The sequence below is a fragment of the Mesitornis unicolor genome, unplaced genomic scaffold, assembly GCF_000695765.1.
Source record: "Mesitornis unicolor isolate BGI_N332 unplaced genomic scaffold, ASM69576v1 scaffold1746, whole genome shotgun sequence".
NCBI classification, from domain to species: domain Eukaryota; kingdom Metazoa; phylum Chordata; class Aves; order Mesitornithiformes; family Mesitornithidae; genus Mesitornis; species Mesitornis unicolor.
This window is the reverse complement of record NW_010192786.1, coordinates 27,703-33,702: the sequence shown is the minus strand read 5'-3', so window position 1 is coordinate 33,702 and position 6,000 is coordinate 27,703.

Below are 6,000 nucleotides of genomic sequence, written 5' to 3'. Positions count from 1 at the left end.
AGGAACAAATAGTTGTATTATGCCATTCAATTTTTCACTCTCTACCTCACATACATTCTCAGCTTCCTTACTCATCCATAGATACCCACTTTCCTCTGACACCTCTCTGCATTCTGTCTCATTCATTTTTTCTAGCTATTCTCCCTTTATTATTCCCAAGTCCCACTTTCTTCCTCTCCCTTCTCTCCCAGTGAGTGCTCCACTTCCATCTCCCTTTGGCTTCTGTAAGAGGAAGCTGTCACACTCATAGTCCAGGAGCAGCAGCAAAGGGCAGAAAGAAAAGAGGTGGTGAAGAGGAAGCTCATCTACAGGCAATGGCTGAGCTGCAACAGAAAGTCATGAAGAGAATTAAATTGGTCAGTCTTCAAGGTCTCTTAACTTCTATTTTAAGTCTGCTTCTTCTCCATACTGACTGCAACCATGATCCATACGCCCTTTTCACTTTTTAACAACAACAAAAACAACGACAAGGCCATAGAGATAGTGAACCCAAATGCACCACGTCAGGATCCCAAGCCACATATTTGCAGAGAATAGGAGTATAATTCAGAATTGTCATTTTGTGTTTGCTCAACTCCTTCCTTGACATGCTATGCTGGCCATTGCCACAGAGAGGCTATTGGATTGGATGGACATTTCCTCTCACCTACTGTGGCCATTCTTATACTAAATAAGCAGAGTGGAAGTAGTTCTCATCTGGGTAAAACCAACACCAGCTTCACTGCTGTTCTTGTTTTACGTTAGTGTTGGGGGAAAAACAACTCCAACATATTAGCAAAGCAAACACGTATTTATCAGAAAGGTTTGATTCTGTTTCCCCGTATCTAGTTTACTTTTCTGTTGAACTACAGAAAGGTTAAGAGTTTGATTTGGCATCCGTTAAATGGTTTACCACACAATAGAAATACTGGGATCTCTCTGAGCTAAACGTAACACCCTATGATGGCATCAGCAGTTGTATGAACAACGTGAATTCTGGCAAATTCTAACGAATAGTGTTTTTCTTTTCAAGTGTAGTTGTCAAGACATGCTTTTTAAACAAAAGCAAGATCCCCCCAAATCCCCTTATGCTGCAACACAACGATTTGTTAAATGATAGATTAAGCAATTCATTCTCTTGCTACATTCTGAACAGCTGGATCATTCTGATCGAAATACTTCCACCTCTTCCCTCCAAAAATACTTAGCATAAGTAGATCAAAATTCCATGAACTGTCAACTTAATTATGGAAAGCTTGACAAAGTAATAGCAATTGGAAAAAGGGTCTCAGCATGGAAAAAGTATAATCACATTTGTCAGAGCTATAAGGTAAAGATATAAGAAAGATTCAGGAACAATTCAAAACTAGAATCAGTCATGTTCTATCTAATATATAACTGATGGTTGAAGATAGTAATTCATGTCAGTACATATGCAGTCATTCAGCTTGCATGATTCTGCATTACACATTGCCTTGGAACAGGAAGCATTATACCCACTTAGTAAGCCAGCATGTGAGAGGATACAATCTTTATCAAAGTATATGTTATTAAATGATTAATAAAACTTGCTTGAGCTTCCATAGAAGTCGCTTCACTGATTTCAGTGCAAGGTGAATTGTGTTCTACATATATTTATTTCTTACCCAGCTGTGAAGAATAGAGGATATCCAAAGTTAATGACTAAAATACAAGTGCAAGTTCTACCATTTTAACAAATCAGCATAATTTATGAAAAATATAATTTTGCCCAGATCTTTGTCGTCACTTTCATTGTCTGGATCTCTGGACCACAGAAAAAATAATCTGAAAATGGTCCTTTTCCCAAGATATTCTTCACGGAATCAATTCAGATAAATGTCCTGCCTGTAAGCCCACAGGAAAAACTTTCCCACATTAACATTCAAGGGCCATTGAATATAAAAGGTCTGAGGAAATAATTTTTCAAATAAGTTTTGGTGTAGAACTGACTAAATTACATGCATAAATATACTAACATTCCTTTCTCTTTATGAGTAAATATTAGCTAGAATAGTGACTAATTAGCAGGTACGCCCAAAAGAACAACCATGAGAGTTTTCTGACATTCTATTCTATTCTCCTTGGTTTCAAAATACAGCACACCAAACGTTTTGCTCCATTCAGAACTTTTATATGGTTTTGATCCACAGATATCCTAGCAAATAATTCTGGAGTCAGATGTCTTCTTGGGTACAGCTAATGTCTCTTGACATACAGAATGAGCTCATTCAGGTCTTTCATGAGGGGTAAGACTGGAAATTCTTTCCCAAAGTCCTACTTGTCTTTGATCTTGATATATACAGAATATTGTGTCTGTTAGGAAGAAAGTAGCATAAAATGGAAAAACACACTGGATTGTCCAAGGTGTATATACAGCATGTTCTGTGGTTGAGACCACCTTAGCTTTCACGATTAAGGTGTGTCTGATGTTAATCCAACAATACATTTTATTACATAAAAAAGTCCCAAAAGGCTCCCTCAGTGTTGACATTATTATGTTCAAACTGAATGCAATGGAAAAAACTCCTTATCAGCTTGAAAGGGAGCAGAAAATAAATCAATTTATCTCTCAAATGTATAAAATGTGCCTAGAAAATCCTTGAGTTGGCCACGTTTGTGGCTTGGAACTTTAAAGGTTGCTTTGAAATTATCATTTGAAATGTCACAAAACCATTACCAAACTCAGGGCTGCTGTGATACTGACCTGTGAACAACAAAGGGTAGATGTAAGACATTGCACGTGCCTCTATGTATGGAAGGACATGGCAGAGCAGAGGTTTGGCTTCATCTGAGCGTTACTCAATACAGTCAAAGCAGGAGGTGAAACACTGCTTTCACGAGTGGAACAAGAGAAGACTAGTTCCTTTGCTCAGATTAAGACAGTCTGAGAGATACTTTAATTTGCTCCTACTGCCAAGATATAACAAAGTCATTGCAGGTGGAAGAGCCCATTCCTACCCTCTGCACACCAAAATCTGGGAAAAAAGCTTAGCATTTTTAATTAGCAATTTTCAATAATTAGAGTTTTCACTCCAGTAGTGACCAGTATCAAGTTCCTATCATACTAGTATGTAAATGTAGAATTTGTTAGTTCCTTCTTGAGACATTTATAATAAAATTATTTCAGCTAGGCAAAGGATAGAAGGGAAATCAGACACAGAGGAATACTGCACATTGGCATTCTGCAAGGAAATCATAAAGTTGAAAATATATCCAAGGACACCTGACTCTCAGCAGACTGGCATAGCCACTTCTGTAAGAGACTACAGCCTTACCAGATTCCTGTTGACAATCACACCCCTACTTTGATTCTGAATTAGAGCCTGTTTATTTTGATGTCTTTTCTAATAACATTTCTTCCAATATACATCCAATATTCAAGATTCTTGCTGTGAATTGTGACCTATCCACATTCATATTCAAACATAAGCAGAAATAGCCAGCTTTTGCTTCCTAAGTACTTCGAATGACTTGCAAGTTGTTTGAAACCGTTCAAATGCTTTACCTAGCCCATCAACAGATGGGTTGGGAGAGCTTCACAGGTTGTTTAAAACAATTCATCTTAGGCCTAAGCACTGAATATATGAATTCAAATATTATGCTCTACATAGACAATAAGCTACACTATCTCAGAATAATATGGGTATTGGATACCCTAAAAACATGTAATGAAAAGATCTGTATCCTCCTTTTTTTGATATGATGGGAAATTTCAAGCGCTTCTATCTCTAATGCTATTTAATAAGCTACTTTGATATTTACTCATGACTTAGATGCTATCAAAAGAATAGGGTTAACAGGTTTGAGTAGTTACCTGAGCTATAATAAGCTGCCATTGGGAATTATCAGAGCTGGAAGACATGTCTTACTGGAATATAATGGTACTTCTGCTTCTCCAATTCCTTTCCCAATATTTTTGCTTCTTTTGTACTCATATTATACCCCTCTTCACCTCTTCAGAGGGGCAAGACATGCTTCTGCAGCCAGAAACAGTGATGGAGAAGAGAGGCTGCCTCAGGCGTACACGGCAAGCATATGCTCAAGGTTCTTATTTCCATGAAGGGTTAGAAAGCATGAGATGCTCTTGCTTGGAGGGTTTCAAGAAGTAATAGGCAGGGTGAATACTGGAGTACAAGTACTGGTGTTGCAGGCAGCACAGACTGAGTTTAAAAGGAAGCTGGAAGGCTGTTTGGTAGGGTATTTAGGTGAGTACAAAAAGCTTGGAGTTGCAGAAGAAGCTGTTTGCTGTATATGGGTAACAGCGCGATTGAATTGTTAGGCACAGGAGTGAGGAATGCTGTAGAGTATGCAGCTGATGTGCACAGAAATGCATCAGCAAAGAAAAAATAGTGGTGGAGAATATTCATGGCAGGGGGTAGTGCTTCACACCATTGTCTGCTGTTTCCACACAGAGAGCAAGCAAGCTCAGCAATGATATGGAAGCAAGACTTTTATTCCAAGGGATTGGTTTTCATATTAATGTCTACCCCTCCTACACAGGATCCAGACAGTTCATACCTTAACCCACAAATCTGAAGAGATCCTATGTGCAGTAACATGAATTTCATACTCATGGGAGTCCTGGTGGATGACAAGTTAGCCATGAGCCAACAATGTGTGTGGTCAGCAGGTCGAGGGAGGTTCTCCTCCCCTTCTACTCTGCCCTAGTGAGACCACATCTGTAATACTGTGTCCAACTCTGGGCTCCCCAGTTCAAGAAAGACATGGAAGTACTAGAGAGAGTCCAGCGGAGGGCTACGAAGATGATGAGGGGACTGGAGCATCCCTCTTATGAGGAAAGGCTGAGACATCTTGGTCTGTTCAGCCTGGAGAAGAAAAGACTGAGAGGGGATCTTAAGTATCTAAAGTGTGGTGGTCAAGCGGCTTGGGCCAGACTCTTTTCAGTGGTGCCCAGTGACAGGACAAGAGGCAACAGCTACAAACTGGAACACAGGAAGTTCCATCTGAACAGGAGGAAAAACTTCTTTACTTTGAAGGTAACAGAGCACTAGAACAGGCTGCCCAGAGAGCTTGTGGAGTCTCCTCCTCTGGAGATATTAAAAACCTGCCTGGGTGCTATGCTGTGCAACCTATGTAGGTGATCCTGCTTTGGCAGGGCGATGGGACTAGATGATCTCCAGAGGTCCCTTCCAACCCCTACCATTCTGTGATTCTGTGAATTGTGTCCTATCTACATTCATACTCGGACATAAGCAGAAATACCCAGCTTTTGTTTCCTAAGTAATCTGAATGAGTTGCAAGTGGTTTGAAACTCAGTTCAACTGCTTTATCTCTGCCAGCAGTGGCAGGCAGCACTTTGCTGTCCTATGATTCTTGCTTGGTCTTAAAGGATGATGCTGCAGACTGTGGAAAGCAGAAGCTTGCCTGTTCCTGCCTAGCTTCTTTGTCTGATAAGACTGGGACAAGAGAAATAACACAAAATTCACATCCATTCTTTGCCTTTCTTATTCTGTTTGCTGACTGAAGAACATACTCAGAAAGCAGATGCTATACTCATCACTAGGCTGGAATGTGTTTTGAAAGTCTTGTCCTTACTGTTATATTGACAAGTAACTTAAAGAGAGCATTGTAACAGGGCAATATAGCCACAGCTACATGGTTCACAGCCCCTCTCCTCCATGGATATGATAGCCCTTGTGATGCCTTATGTCCAGGGCAATAATGAGGGATTCAGAAAATCCTACTTTTAGGAAGCATTTGTTGAAAGATTACTACATATAGAGAAAGGAAATCTACTAGAACACAAATTCCCTGTCCCTGAGCAGATAGAAGCACATTAAACAATCTCATGGTCATTTTTAAATAGTAGCTCTGAAAATTAACTAGGAATGAGTAAGGAAAAGAAAGACTGAAACAGAATTGGTAGGAATGGGAAAAGCCTTACAGGTGCTCCTGCAGCATCTAGATGTGCTATGAGAAGACAAGGTGGGTTTGTATGAAGTTCTAGAATCCCTCCAAAACATTTCAAGCTGCACATAT